General features: G+C 37.8%; 1 non-coding gene across 1 annotated transcript; it reads right to left on the bottom strand.

Moving 5' to 3' along the window:
- Positions 1 to 9,707: 9,707 nt before the first annotated feature.
- On the bottom strand, positions 9,708 to 9,812 carry LOC131508218 (U6 spliceosomal RNA). The gene has a single exon (XR_009259925.1). It is a non-coding gene; the product is annotated as a U6 spliceosomal RNA (small nuclear RNA).
- Positions 9,813 to 16,780: the final 6,968 nt, after the last annotated feature.

The following is a 16,780-nucleotide window of genomic DNA, read 5'->3' as shown; positions in this document are numbered from 1 at the left end:
AGATCCTAAGGGGGATCCTGTGAGACAAAGTACCAGAGACATCACTACAAGCATAAAACATACAGACATCACAATGACTCTAAACCCATATCTTTCTATAATAACACTGAATGTAAATGGATTAAATGCGCCAACCAAAAGACATAGGGTATCAGAATGGATAAAAAAACAAGACCCATCTATTTGCTGTCTACAAGAGACTCATTTGAGATCTGAGGACACCTTTAGATTGAGAGTGAGGGGATGGAGAACTATTTATCATGCTACTGGAAGCCAAAAGAAAGCTGGAGTAGCCATACTTATATCAGACAAACTAGACTTTAAATTAAAGGCTGTAACAAGAGATGAAGAAGGGCATTATATAATAATTACAGGGTCTATCCATCAGGAAGAGCTAACAATTATAAATGTCTATGCGCCAAATACCGGAGCCCCCAGATATATAAAACAGTTATTCATAAACATAAGCAACCTTATTGATAAGAATGTGATCATTGCAGGGGACTTTAACACCCCACTTACAGAAATGGATAGATCATCTAGACACACAGTCAATAAAGAAACAAGGGCCCTGAATGATACATTGGATCAGATGGACTTGACAGATATATTTAGAACTCTGCATCCCAAAGCAACAGAATATACTTTCTTCTCGAGTGCACATGGAACATTCTCCAAGATAGATCATATACTGGGTCACAAAACAGCCCTTCATAAGTTTACAAGAATTGAAATTATACCGTGCATACTTTCAGACCACAATGCTATGAAGCTTGAAATCAACCACAGGAAAAAGTCTGGAAAACCTCCAAAAGCATGGAGGTTAAAGAACACCCTACTAACAAATGAGTGGGTCAACCAGGCAATTAGAGAAGAAATTAAAAAATATATGGAAACAAACGAAAATGAAAATACAACAATCCAAACGCTTTGGGACGCAGCGAAGGCAGTCCTGAGAGGAAAATACATTGCAATCCAGGCCTATCTCAAGAAACAAGAAAAATCCCAAATACAAAATCTAACAGCACACCTAAAGGAAATAGAAGCAGAACAGCAAAGGCAGCCTAAACCCAGCAGAAGAAGAGAAATCATAAAGATCAGAGCAGAAATAAACAATATAGAATCTAAAAAAACTGTAGAGCAGATCAACGAAACCAAGAGTTGGTTTTTTGAAAAAATAAACAAAATTGACAAACCTCTAGCCAGGCTTCTCAAAAAGAAAAGGGAGATGACCCAAATAGATAAAATCATGAATGAAAATGGAATTATTACAACCAATCCCTCAGAGATACAAACAATTATCAGGGAATACTATGAAAAATTATATGCCAACAAATTGGACAACCTTGAAGAAATGGACAAATTCCTAAACACCCACACGCTTCCAAAACTCAATCAGGAGGAAATAGAAAGCTTGAACAGACCCATAACCAGCGAAGAAATTGAATCGGTTATCAAAAATCTCCCAACAAATAAGAGTCCAGGACCAGATGGCTTCCCAGGGGAGTTCTACCAGACGTTTAAAGCAGAGATAATACCTATCCTTCTCAAGCTATTCCAAGAAATAGAAAGGGAAGGAAAACTTCCAGACTCATTCTATGAAGCCAGTATTACTTTGATTCCTAAACCAGACAGAGACCCAGTAAAAAAAGAGAACTACAGGCCAATATCCCTGATGAATATGGATGCAAAAATTCTCAATAAGATACTAGCAAATCGAATTCAACAGCATATAAAAAGAATTATTCACCATGATCAAGTGGGATTCATTCCTGGGATGCAGGGCTGGTTCAACATTCGCAAATCGATCAACGTGATACATCACATTAACAAAAACAAAGAGAAGAACAATATGATCCTGTCAATCGATGCAGAAAAGGCCTTTGACAAAATCCAGCACCCTTTCTTAATAAAAACCCTTGAGAAAGTCGGGAAAGAAGGAACATACTTAAAGATCATAAAAGCCATTTATGAAAAGCCCACAGCTAACATCATCCTCAATGGGGAAAAACTGAGAGCTTTTTCCCTGAGATCAGGAACACGACACGGATGCCCACTCTCACCGCTGTTGTTTAACATAGTGCTGGAAGTTCTAGCATCAGCAATCAGACAACAAAAGGAAATCAAAGGCATCAAAATTGGCAAAGATGAAGTCAAGCTTTCGCTTTTTGCAGATGACATGATATTATACATGGAAAATCCGATAGACTCCACCAAAAGTCTGCTAGAACTGATACATGAATTCAGCAAAGTTGCAGGATACAAAATCAATGTACAGAAATCAGTTGCATTCTTATACACTAACAATGAAGCAACAGAAAGACAAATAAAGAAACTGATCCCATTCACAATTGCACCAAGAAGCATAAAATACCTAGGAATAAATCTAACCAAAGATGTAAAAGATCTGTATGCTGAAAACTATAGAAAGCTTATGAAGGTAATTGAAGAAGATATAAAGAAATGGAAAGACATTCCCTGCTCATGGATTGGAAGAATAAATATTGTCAAAATGTCAATACTACCCAAAGCTATCTACACATTCAATGCAATCCCAATCAAAATTGCACCAGCATTCTTCTTGAAACTAGAACAAGCAATCCTAAAATTCATATGGAACCACAAAAGGCCCCGAATAGCCAAAGTAATTTTGAAGAAGAAGACCAAAGCAGGAGGCATCACAATCCCAGACTTTAGCCTCTACTACAAAGCTGTCATCATCAAGACAGCATGGTATTGGCATAAAAACAGACACATAGACCAATGGAATCGAACAGAAACCCCAGAACTAGACCCACAAACGTATGGCCAACTCATCTTTGACAAAGCAGGAAAGAACATCCAATGGAAAAAAGACAGTCTCTTTAACAAGTGGTGCTGGGAGAACTGGACAGCAACATGCAGAAGGTTGAAACTAGACCACTTTCTCACACCATTCACAAAAATAAACTCAAAATGAATAAAGGACCTGAATGTGAGACAGGAAACCATCAAAACCTTAGAGGAGAAAGCAGGAAAAGACCTCTCTGACCTCAGCCGTAGCAATCTTTTACTCGGCACATCCCCAAAGGCAAGGGAATTAAAAGCAAAAGTGAATTACTGGGACCTTATGAAGATAAAAAGCTTCTGCGCACAGCAAAGGAAACAACCAACAAAACTAAAAGGCAACCAACGGAATGGGAAAAGATATTTGCAAATGACACATCGGACAAAGGGCTAGTATCCAAAATCTATAAAGAGCTCATCAAACTCCACACCCGAAAAACAAATAACCCAGTGAAGAAATGGGCAGAAAACATGAATAGACACTTCTCTAAAGAAGACATCCGGATGGCCAACAGGCACATGAAAAGATGTTCAACGTCGCTCCTCATCAGGGAAATACAAATCAAAACCACACTCAGATACCACCTCACGCCAGTCAGAGTGGCCAAAATGAAGAAATCAGGAGACTATAGATGCTGGAGAGGATGTGGAGAGACGGGAACCCTCTTGCACTGTTGGTGGGAATGCAAACTGGTGCAGCCGCTCTGGAAAGCAGTGTGGAGGTTCCTCAGAAAATTAAAAATAGACCTACCCTATGACCCAGCAATAGCACTGCTAGGAATTTATCCAAGGGATACAGGAGTACTGATGCATAGGGGCACTTGTACCCCAATGTTTATAGCAGCACTCTCAACAATAGCCAAATTATGGAAAGAGCCTAAATGTCCATCAACTGATGAATGGATAAAGAAATTGTGGTTTATATACACAATGGAATACTACGTGGCAATGAGAAAAAATGAAATATGGCCTTTTGTAGCAACATGGATGGAACTGGAGAGTGTGATGCTAAGTGAAATAAGCCATACAGAGAAAGACAGATACCATATGGTTTCACTCTTATGTGGATCCTGAGAAACGTAACAGAAACCCATGGGGGAGGGGAAGGGAAAAAAAAAAAAAAAAGAGGTTAGAGTGGGAGAGAGCCAAAGCATAAGAGACTGTTAAAAACTGAGAACAAACTGAGGGTTGATGGGGGATGGGAGGGATGGGAGGGTGGGTGATGGGTATTGAGGAGGGCACCTTTTGGGATGAGCACTGGGTGTTGTATGGAAACCAATTTGACAGTAAATTTCATATATTAAAAAATAAATAAATAAATAAATTAAAAAAAAAAGTACATGGTATGATTTCAATCTTTTTGTATTTGCTAACCTAATATATGGTCTATTCTGGAGAATGTTCCATGTGCACTTGAAAAAAATATGTATTCTGCTGTCTTGGGATAGAATGTTTAAGTATGTTTGTTAAATCCATCTGGTCTAGTGTGTCATTCAAAGCCATTGCGTCCTTGTTGATATTCTGTTTAGATGACCTGTTTTTTGATGTCAGCGGGGTGTTAAAGTCCCCTGCTGTTACTTGTGTTATTATCAATTAGTTCCTTTATGTTTGTTATTAATTGTGTTAGATATTTAGGTGCTCATGTTGGGTGCATAAGTATTTACAATTGTTCTATCTTTATGAATATAGAATGTCCTTCTTTGTCTCTTTTTAAAGTCTTTGTTTTAAAGTCTAGTTTGTCCAATATAAATATTGCTACTCTGGCTTTCTTTTAACAGCTATTTGCATTATAAGTGTTTCTCCACCCCTCACTTTCAATCTGTAGGTGTCTTTAGGTCTAAAATAAGTCTCTTGGAGGCAGTAGATATATGGATCTTTTGGTTTTAACCATTTGACACCCTGTCTTTTTAAAACAAGTTTTTGTTTTAGAGAGAGAGAGAGTGCAAGCAGGGGAGAGGGGCAGATGTAGACAGAGAATCTTAAGCAGGCTCCAGAATCAGCATGGAGCCCCACATGAGGCTCAATCTCATGACCTTGGGATCATGACCTGATTCGAAATCAAGAGTCAGATGCTTAACCAACTGAGCCCCCCTGATGCCCTGACCATATGCCTTTTTTTTTAAGTTTATTTATTCTTGAGAGATAGAGAGAGAGAGAGCATGGGCAAGGGAAAGGGGGAAGGGCAGAGAGAGAGGAGGAGATCCAGAATCTGAAGCAGGCTGCAGGCTCTGAGCTGTCACCACAGAGCCTGACATGGGGCTTGAACTCACGAACCGCGAGATCATGACCTGAGCTGAAGCCAGATGCCCAACTGACTGAGCCACCCAGGCACCCCGCGACCATATGCCTTTTGATTGGAATTTATATTTACATTTGAAGTAATTATTAATAGATATGTATATATTGCCATTTTATTACTTGTTTTGTCATTGCTTCTGGAGATTTTCTCTGATCCTTTCTTGTCTTCATCATGTTTGTCTCTCCTTTGTACTCTAAGAGTCCCCTTTAATATTTCTTGCAGGGCTGGGTTAGTGGTCACAAACTTCCTTAGGTTTTATTTTCTGGGAAATTCTTTATCTCTCCTTCTGTTCTGAGACACTCCCTGAAGTACCAGGCTCTGGGCACTACATGACTCTTTTTCATAAGGTCATTGCTTTCAGAAGCAGGAGACATAACTGGCTTTTCTAACACAGAGAAGGAGGCAGAGACTTAGACAAATGCCAAGAGGGAGGAAATTTATTCTTTTTTCTTCTTTTATTTTATTAATGTTTATTTATTTTTGAGAGAGAGAGGCAGAGCACGAGCTGAGAAGGGGCAGAGAGAGACAGAGACACAGAATTTGAAGCAGACTCTAGGTTCTGAGCTGTAGCACAGAGCCCGATGCAGGGTCTGAACCCACAAACCATGAGACCATGACCTGAGCCAAAGTGGGACACTTAACAAACTGAGCCACCCAGGCATTCCTGAAGGAATTAATTTCATATGCAAGAAAAAGATAAAGCCACAGCCATAGATGTAAGCAAAATAGATGTAACTAACATGCCTGATGGAGAATTTAAAGCAACAATCATAAGGATACTCACTGGGCTTCAGAAAAGAATGAAGATATCAGTGAGATCCTTACCACAGAGATAAAAGAGTTAAAAAAGAATCATAGATGGACAACACAATAAACAAGATTGGAAACAGGCTTGGTGCAAAGAATAATAGGCTGAAAGAAGCATATGTACAAACTAGTGACCTGGAAGACAAATTAATGGAAAATAATGAAGCTGAACAAAGGAGGGAAAGATGAATTATGCCACATGAGAATAGACTTAGGGAACTCAGTGACTCCATCAGATGTAATAACATTCATATTATAGGAGTCCCAGAAGAAGAAGAGAGAGAAAAAGGAGCAGAAAATATATTTCTCAAAATAATTGCAGAATATTTCCCTTATCTGCAGAAGGAAACAAACATCTAGATCCAGGAGGGAGAGAACTTTCATCAAAATCAACAAAAGTGGGCCAACACCAAGACATACTGCAATTACATTTGCAAAATATAGTGATAAATAAAAAATCATAAAAGCAGCAAGACAAAAGAAGTCCTTCACTTACAAGGAAAAACCCATAAGGCTAGCTGGATATTTCTCAACAGAAACTTGGCAAACCAGAAAGGAGCGGCATGATGTGTTCAAAGTGCTCAGTGGGAAAAATCTGCAGCCAAGAGTACTCTATCCAGCCAGGCTACCATGCTCCTTTTCATACCTGGGTTTTGTAATAATTAGGAATATGTCATGCAAAATGTAAAGGGTTTTTTTATTGGCTCATATGCTTCAAATGACCAGAGATAAGGCAGGCTTGGCTTACTGCAGTGGAAGGTTGAACTCTGTTCTATGGGGCAGCTCTGCCTGTCGTCTTCCCACACTTCCATGCTCCACCAGGCTACAAAGTGTCAAGTGTCACATCCAGGCACCATACCATCAGGTAAAAAAGTCACCCAGTGAATAAAAGCCCTGCATTTCATTCTGGTTGGACCAACTCATTTCAAGTGCACTGGACAGTCACTGAGGTGGGGAAGTGTGAGTTATGCTAAATGGCTAAAGCCATCTAGTGTTTCTTTCCTGCTGCCAGAGGTAGAAACTAAATAACTGCTTCCTAGTGGCAAAGGAAAGGAATGGATGCTTTGCACAGAAGGAAACCACTAATTTCCACTACAAGTTTTAGTAAATGTGGAGTGAATTAAATAGAAAAAAATGATTTGTTTTTAAAACTTTCTGTCAGATAAACTATTTTTATTTTGGTAAATACTTTTATTTTTAAGTTGCTAACTCTGTTCCCATTATTATTTAGTATTCTTGTACCATAAACAAACAAATAAATCAGCATAATAGCAAAGTTTAAATTATTGCAGTTTAATTTCTTAAAATTATCAAAATTCTTGAAGTAAAACAAATATGAAGGTTGAAAAATTATAAATATAGGAAAAGTTTGGGGAAATATTCCTGGAAAATCCGTTTGAAAATTACACGATAAGTTAAAAATAAATGAATATTATTTTCATGAGTTTGCGGAATGAACTTTGTGGTTAGTACCCTGGTTACTATTCTTGCACAGAGACAATCATCTTAATATAATCATTACTGATGATGCTAAATTGGGACCGAGCTATTCACAGCAGGCAGCACTAACAAATGAGCAGCCTGACACTCTTTAAAGCATAGGAGAAAGAACCAAATGCTATCATTATGGATCCTTTCTCCATTCCCAAAATACAGACAACATGCCCAGGAAAGTATAAGGAAACCTAGAAGCAGTCACACAAATAGCAAATGGAACACTGTGACAATGAAATATTGCTCAGTACTAGAAAAGAATGGGGTGAATAAACAATTTTCCTTGGCCTATTGCTACCTGACAGAACAGAAGTGAAAGCTGAAGAGCCATCTCTTTTCCTTGTCCTGTAAAACCTACCCGGGCTTAATATAGTTCCAGGAACAGATACTGAGCTCAATAAATATTTGTGGGACTCATAAAGAGTGTGGTGATAAGTACCAATGAGAGCAGTATTAAAAATAGCCACCATTCTCAGATATTTCTTAGTGACTAGAGTATTTATCCTTAACCAGGTGCTTTCTGTGTTCAAAGTGCCTGGTATTTCAGTTCTGGTATTCTCTCTCCTCAAATTCCCTAAAGGATTTCTTTTTTGTCTCTCCATCAGCATATCTCTTATTACTTCATAAATAAAATAGAATCCATCAATGGGAAAAGTGCCTAGCCATCTACTTCTCTAGTTCTTGTCTGTCCTTGAGAGCACCCATGCGTCCAACTCCCAAAGATCTCACTTTCACTTGGACACTTTGCCCCTTCTGAATTGCTTTATCAATTTTCTCTCTTTTCCAGATATTCTAACTCCAACTCTCTCTTACCTTTCACCATAGAAATATACTCAGTTTTCCTCCTTCCATATTTGTTTTTAAAAATGAACTTTTTCTGATCTCTCAAATTTTTCAAGTTGAGACTGTCTCCCTCCTTCTCTTAGTCACCAAATTGTGTAAAATAAATTGTCCACCCTTGCTTTCCCCATCTCCTCAATCCCCTCTCACCTAAATCAATTACAATTTGATCTCTATCTTCACCATTCTAATAAAGTGACACAAACCTCACAAGAAATCCTGATTTCCAAATTCAGCTGGACCATTTCCACATGGAGGTACACATACCCTAAGTGGACAGGAAACAGTGCACATGGCTATATGAACAGAACATCAGATGTTTTGTCCTTCTACACGCTTAGCACAAAGCTGTGCAGAGAAAACGTCTGTTAAATAGAAGCATGCAAGAATTCCCATATGAAAGTGTGTAGACAAAATATGCAGTGCTCATAATACATTCTTATTTTTTTTACATATTCTCCAAGCTTTTACTGCAAATATATGTTGCAAAAAGTACAGCATTTAAATTACAATCTGTTGTGTACTTTCCGTTATACTGCTCTGAATAAATATCTGAAATGCCTTGAGTGCTGAATGCCAAAGATGATTGAAATCCCTCTGAGCCATAAATTTAAAATGTGTTCTCTGTGGTGGTGAAGATTTTGCATTATGTAAAAGATATAATTGGATACTCTATCCTGAAAGAAAGACAGGATAAATATTACAGAACTCTGCATATCTGATTTCCCTCCTTTTAAAAGTAGAAGTAAATTGTATCAGCTTACATGAAAGTGGAATATAAAATATAAAATGATACAAGTCAACATCCATTTTGTTTTTTCTCTGATTCAAGTAGCCCCTAATTTAAACATTCAGACCAGCATCTGATTTTTTGTTGTTGCTATTGTTAAATTCAGTCTAGCATCTCACTGAATGAATAAGAATTTCAGTCTGTTGAGTGAAGAATTAGATCTTGAAATTTCACTCTGCTAAGTCTCTGAGACTCTCACCTGCTACCAATGCCAGATCATAGCAGAGTTATTTTTCAGTAGTTTTCCAAACGGGGTTAGCCAAAGAGATGCGGCTTAAAACCTGTAATTTTCAAGGCTAACAATTTCCCAAACATTTCCCAAGCAGACTAAAGAGAAACAAGCATTTAGAAAAATTATGCTTACTCTATAAAGGCCTTTAGAGAGGGAAAAGTCATATTTTATAAAGGCAAATAATTTCTAAACTAGGAATTTTACATTGCTGGGTAGTTAGCCATCAGGAATTTGTTTACATGGTTTAATTACTACATATCATCACCTATAAGCAGAGTCCTAAGAAGCATATGTTGGATAACAGGAGATAAATCAGTGCAAGAATTAACTTGTCCTGGTCACTGCTACAGCAGCATGCAAGAGTTAATCGGTTAATAATGGGTACTAGGATGGGCTCGTGGAGTTTAAAGTGGTAATGGAGGAGCAGGTAATACAAGAGCAACGGGTGTCATCCTTGCATAGGGGCATTGCTAATCTTCTCTGTAGCATCCCAATTTTACTATATGTGCTGCCAAAGTGAGCATAATACAAGAGGAATGGGAAGTAGATAGAGACATTTTTATACTCATAGTTTTGTCTAGATTCCAGCCTAACTGCCAGGTAAATGAAATTGTGTGTGTGCACGTGTGTGTTTTTAGGATAAGAAATAATGTTTAAAATCATCCATTTCAAGGAATACTGCCAATCAAATGGAAAGATGACTGACGTGTTTGTTCTATTGGCAGATGGTTTAGATGTTGATTTTGTTCGTGTATAAGCTGTTTGGTTTGGGTGTCTGCATACTGCTTTTTGAAGGTGACTAAAAATCTCTGCACCTGCCAAATCTCATATTTAACATTCAACAGTTGGTGCTGGCAGGAATATCATTCAGAGATAAAAATCTCCATTAGTCATGCTATTTTAGGTGGACTATTATCAAAACCTAAGCAAATAGCAACGTGGATTAACTCAAACTTAAATTCAAGTTCTAATTTTGTCCTTTAAGCCTGCTAAGACATTTAGTCTAATACTCAGCACTTAATCAGCTTTACAAAAGCATCATGGTAACATGAGAAAACAGTGGCGTTTACTACATTTTAATTACCTTAATGACCTGCAAATGTAGAAACATCAGTCCCCAAAATTTGGGGAGCTGCTTATGTTTCATCATATTAAGTAAGCTTTGAAATATATTGCAATAAACTTTTCTGTATTTTTTTTTTAGTTTCTATGTTACATCATAATTGGGTTATTTATTTTGCTCGTACCTTATAGTTAGAGATATCTCATTTGAAAAGCAAGAAAATGTGCCTTGTAAAAATGTCATGTTGGTAATATCATGCCTCTACCTACTATCATAGACCATTGATTAAAATGTGATAGCCTCTTTTTTAATTAAAGAAGGAATCAGGCATTACTCATTAAAAGTAGATACTATATTAACACAAATATATATTGTATTTTTAAATGTATAACATTTACACAAAAACTATAATATCTCTTAAAGATTTTTACCGGTTTTGTCATACCAGAAAACAATGTTTAGTGTAATAACAGCAGCTATTTCAGATATTAATAGCTACTATGTACCAAGCATGGTGCTGAGGGTCAGGGATAAAATAATCAAAAACAAAGTATTTTCTGCTTTGGCAAAGTTTAAGGTCCAACCATTAGTTTAAGAAAACTGTAGGGGCACTAAGTGGCTCAGTCAGTTGAGCATCCAACTCTTGATTTCAGCTCAGGTCATGATCCCAGAGTCGTGGGATTGAACCCCGCATTGAGCTCTGCGCTGAGCATGGAACTTGATTAAGATTTTCTCTTTCTCTCTTTCTCCCTCTGCCCCTCTCCCCAGCTCATGCTCTCTGTCTCTAAGGTAGAAAGAGAGAAAGAAAGAAAGAAAGAAAGAAAGAAAGAAAGAAAGAAAGAAAGAAAGAAAGAAAGAAAGAAAGGAAGAAAGGAAGGAAGGAAGGAAGGAAGGAAGGAAGGAAGGAAGGAAGGAAGGAAGGAAGGAAGGAAGGAAAGAAAGAAAGAAAGAAAGAAAGAAAGAAAGAAAGAAAGAAAGAAAGAAAGAAAGAAAGAAGAAAGAAGAAAGAAGAAAGAAGAAAGAAGAAAGAAGAAAGAAGAAAGAAGAAAGAAAAAAGTAAAAAATATGTATACAATGATGGACGGAAACCTTTCTTTACCACAGCTGGTCTTCAATGTTAACTCTATTGCCGTGCTAGAGAAACAAAATGTCTTAGCATATTGAATTCCATTTTTTAATGATTATATTTTGAAAATAGCAAAACAAAATGTATTGGTTAAAAATACATTTCACTTTTATAATTCTAAAATTCCAGGTTGGTCTACTACTTAATCACTGCCCAAAAAGAAGTGCTAATCAACTTCACTAAAAACAACCTCATTGCTTTTGTTAGATACAAAGCAACACTTGTTTGACTTGTAGCCTAATTTTAAACACATTTTTGACTCATTTATTTACTTCTATATATGATTTGCAACCAATTTATCCTGCAGGCCATGCCTGGAAATTACCATGCTCAAGGTTAAATGGTGTATAGAGGCCATGCTGGGTTTTGTAATTGCTCTGAGTTTTTAAATTATGCACGATATACTTTCTTTTTTTCCAGGCTGAAATTGCTGTGGCCAGAATCAAGAGGCCTTTTTAATCTCTGAGTTAAAGCAGACTTCAAACTGCCTGATGAGGAAATTTGGGACCAACTTTTCCCAGTGGATATTTCTGAGTAGAAATGGCATAGCTATCCCCCCCAGATCCTTCTAAGGTCCCTCCTCCTGCCTTAGAAATGCTGATCTGCTCCCAGGCCCCATAACAATAAAATGTATGGCTCTGTTCTTCATCAATAACACAAAGTAGTTGTGCTCCCAGCACTTGTTAGGGAACCCAACTACAAATTATTGCCATTCAGTACCCATCAAAACTTTAGTTAAGAGAATAAAGTAGATTCTCTTCTACCTCTTTTTTTAGAAGTTGTCCTTTCTGACGTCAACAATCATACAGTGTAGTATGGGGGCGCTTTGGTGGCTCAGTCAGTTAAGCGTCTGACTTTGGCTCAGGTCATGACCTCACAGTTCGTGGATTTGAGCCCTGTGTTGGGCTCTGTGCTGACAGCTCAGAGCCTGAAGGCTGCTTTGGATTCTGTGTCTCCCTCTCTGTCTGCCCCTCCCCTGCTCACACTCTGTCTCTCTCTGTCTCTCAACAGTGAATAAATGTTAAAAAATTTGAAAACATACATATAGTGTAATATAGAGATACCTAAATTACCATTTCCATTTTCTGTTCTTAGGTTCTGAGGAGCAATTCATGAACACCAGACTTCTTTTGGTTCATATGGCACAGCCTTCTCATAATTCTCCTCCTACCAGTCTGGCTGTCCCTTTCCTGTATGTCATAAATTTGTGTGTATGCCATTCAACTTTAAATGTATACTTTATTCAAGCCTTTCTCCTTCTCCTTTGCATTCATTCTCTCAGGCAAAATGAGATACAAATCCTTATTTCCAACCCTATCTCTTTCAAACTCCCGTTCCAAACTCTAAATTGCTACCCGGATATTTCTAGCCACATGTCCCATTTATAGCCTCAAACACAGCATCCTGAATCAAATTATCCATTTTCCCTAAAGCCAAATTCCATTGCCATGCCTCTGACTGCTATCAAGTTACTACCATTCCTTCAAGCTCCTGAAAAAAATAGAAGCATTGTCTGTTTTTCTCTCTCACCTATCATGTAAAACAAGTCAAAGACTTTCTTGTGTTTTGGCTTTATGTACAAGTCTCTTCACTCCATCCCCACTGTCATTTCTCCAGTACACATAAGCCTCCGTTTCCTCCATTTATTTGTTCCCATTTCCATACCTGGCTGTGGTACAAAGAACGTAGATTTTGGCGTTCATATGATTGGGTTGGACAACCTTGTCAAATTTTAAACAGATTACTCAAAACTCAGTCATATCATCTGTAAAATGGAGATTGAAAATAGCTGCCTTACAAGTTTGGTGTGAGGATAACCTGAAATCGTTTATCTTCTGAAGACTTAGCATAGGCCTGCTGTAGCCACTGAGGAAAATGTACCATCTCAGTGGTGAGAATTACTAAAGAAAATCATTCAGTTCTGTAAATTTGGAGCCACAAGGGGTGGCTAGATTCCCAATAATAATTCATTATTTTTTTTAACCAGCTTCTTCTTGCCCTTTTACTTTCAGAAATTCTGAACCTTCACCATTCTCCATCAGCCATAGTACCTGTTTTCGTTCCGTTTAATCTCAAACATGACTTTTGCCTTCAACCTTTCATACACAAGTGAGACTGCCAGCTATCTCATCTCCCTGCTTTCACACCAGTAACTTTATCTAACTACGCCCCTTTCTCATTCCCTTGCTTCCAGTTTTAGAAACAAGAGTTTTCCCTCCCTTTGTTCAATGTCAGCCCTTCCCTCTTTTGATCACTTCCCACACTATCAAATTCAGGAATTTGTTCTATTAATAATACCCCTTCTCTGCTATATCCTAAATATCCATATCTACTTACTCTTTTCCTTAATCATTAAACACATTTGAATCTTCTCATGCTTAAATGTCCCTCTCTGATCCTTAAGATCTAAACTTGAGTCACCATCCTGATCTTCTTTTGCTATTCCAGGAAAAATGTTTTTGAAGGAGATTCTTTCTTCACTCTATATACTTATTCAATTCTGTATTTCTTAGCTTACTGGAATCAGACTTGCTTCTCTACCCATCCTTTAACTTAAATTTAGGTGTTCAATCACCTGCCTGTTTTAAAATAGACCCCTCTACTGAATTTACATTTGCCACTCATCCCTTCTTGAATTCTCTCTTCTTTTCGCTTCCATGACTCTCTCCTACTTCTAGAACTGTCTCTTTATAGGATTTCTTGTTTCTTTCTTTCTTTCTTTCTTTCTTTCTTTCTTTCTTTCTTTCTTTCTTTCTTTCTTTCTTTTCCTTCCTTCCTTCCTTCCTTCCTTCCTTCCTTCCTTCCTTCCTTCCTTCCTTCCTTCCTTTCTAGAGCATTTGTAGGGAAGGGGCAGAGGAAGAAAGAAAGAAAGAATTTTAAGCATGCTTCACACCCATCACAGAGCCCAACACAGGGCTCATTCTCACCAAAGGTGAGACCATGACCTGAGCTGAAATCAAGAGTCGGATGCATAACCAACTGAGCTACCCACGTGCCCCACTTCATAGTCTTTCATGTGAACTCAGTCTCCTCTGCTTGGTGCTTAGGTGTTGACCTAAGCTACTGTGGAGTGAAATCTCCTATGTGTTCGTACTTCGAACAATCACTTGTATGCAAGTGATTACCAATTACAGATTACCAATTACCAATTACAGATTTATGTTTTCAGTCTTGAGCTACTCTCTGAGCTCCAGCCCTACACATACAATTCTTGACTCAATTACTCAGCTGTACCTCTTTATTTGACTCTTCCATAGGCACATCAACTTCAACATACTCAAAAGAGAACTTAGCATCTTTTCTCAAGGCCTGTTCCTCCTCTTTCATTCCAAAGTTCAGTTACTGATACTGTCATTGCAATAGTCAGTTGCCCTTGCCAGAAACGAGTTTTTCTCTTTTCACCCCTACATCAAATCAGTGAACTAAGTTACTAAATGATTCTTCAGTTCATAGTGTCTTCTCCATTACTAGCATCAGTGATATTATTTGGGCCTTTAACATTTCTCACTTGACCTATGGAAATGCATTCTAAATAGTAGGCATAAGAAAAACTAATATACATAGTGGCATAGAGTGAACACTAAGAACTATATTGCTTGTGTTCACATACTAGCTCCAATAACTTACTAGCTCTGCTAGTAAGGCATGTATACACTCTTGCTGTGCTTCATTCTCTCTCTGTCAGGGAGAATGCAACATCTTTACCCAGTCAGCGGTTACTTGTTTATTCCTCAAAATTCGGTTAAGATGTCACTTGTTTAAGGATCCCTTCCCAGGGATAAACAACCCCTTCTCTGTGATATCTTGATATCCTTTGTAACCTCTACTTAAAATTTATTATTATTTCAATGTATTCTGCTCCAATATGTGTTTATTTAATGAAAATTAGCTTATTTATGATTAAGTAGGGGAATGGTATAATGCAGGAGTCAGTATAATGTTTGTTCATTCATAACTTTTTCAAGCCTGTTTTTATTTTGAAAGATCATGAGCAAACATTCTCACAATTACAAACAATGTATTAGTAATACATCAAAACCTTAAGGAAAAAGCTGAAAATCCTACTTTAGGTAAAAGTTCAGTTGGTTCAAAAATTGCTGCCGGGCGCCTGGATGGCTTATTTGGTTAAGTGTCCAACTTCGGCTCAGGTCATGATCTCACAGTTTGTGGGTTCGAGCCCCATGTCAGGCTCTGTGATGACAGCTCAGAGCCTGGAGACTGCTTTGGATTCTGTGTCTCCCTCCCTCTCTGTCCCTCCCCTGTTCGCACTCTGTCTCTCGACTCTCTCTCTCTCTCTCTCTCTCTCCCAAAAATAAATGAACATCGCAGTACCCGGGTGGCTCAGTTGGTTGGGCAACTGACTTCAGCTCGGGTCATGATCTCACAGTTTGTGGGTTCAGGCCCCGCGTCAGGCTCTGTGCTGACAGCTCAGAGCCTGGAGCCTGCTTTGGATTCCGTGTCCCCTCCCTCTCTCTACCCCTCCCCTGCTCATGCTCTGTGTCTCTCTGTCTCTCAATAATAAATAAATGTTAAAAAAATTTAAAATAAACAAACATTTAAAAATTTTAATTAATAAATGAATAAATAAATATTGTTGCACTTTCCACAATAATCATTAATGTAGGGAATTTGAAAGTAGAGATGACATATCTATGAAGATATTTCTCATGTGTTAAATACTTTGGGTTAGATTTTTAAATTTTGATGCATCTGGTCTGTAATAGGTGAATATTTTCAAAGTCTTTAGAAGGAAGCATAAGTGCAAGAGTTAAACATCAGCAAAATCAACTGGCTTTGCTAATGGATGCAAATGTTAGTGGAGATAAAGCTGTGCTTCTGTTTTTGTTAAGATTGTTATTGCTTTTACTTAGTACCCTGTTTTCAAAGTTACATAGGCTTTGAGTAGTCGGCCCAATCCCATTTTTTTTTTTCCTTTAAGCTCTGTTACTTTTAATGCACAGTTTTTGAACACATAAGTATTTTTCAGGAACATATATATGATTGTAAAAGAAATGCCTATACATTAACATGATGCATCTGTTGGCCCATTAATCTGTAATTTCCTGGAGAGAAAGGACCATCAGAAATTAATGTTTGTACTGTCATTCCATAACTTGGTACCTTTCAGTGAACTGAATGAAACCACAGAAGATGCTGAATAGATGCTACTTCTTTTTTTTTTTCCCATCTACTGTCCCTTCTTCCATCTCTTCTCCCTTAAGTTCAACCAAACACAAGCCTCTGTATATGTAACTTCCCTAACAAAAATACTTCAAGTGTTTATACAGTAAAGTCTGGATCTC

This window comes from Neofelis nebulosa, chromosome 3 (genome assembly GCF_028018385.1).
Source record: "Neofelis nebulosa isolate mNeoNeb1 chromosome 3, mNeoNeb1.pri, whole genome shotgun sequence".
NCBI classification, from domain to species: Eukaryota; Metazoa; Chordata; class Mammalia; order Carnivora; family Felidae; genus Neofelis; species Neofelis nebulosa.
The sequence above is the reverse complement of the archived record's forward strand: the minus strand, read 5'-3'. Positions and strand labels throughout refer to the sequence as shown.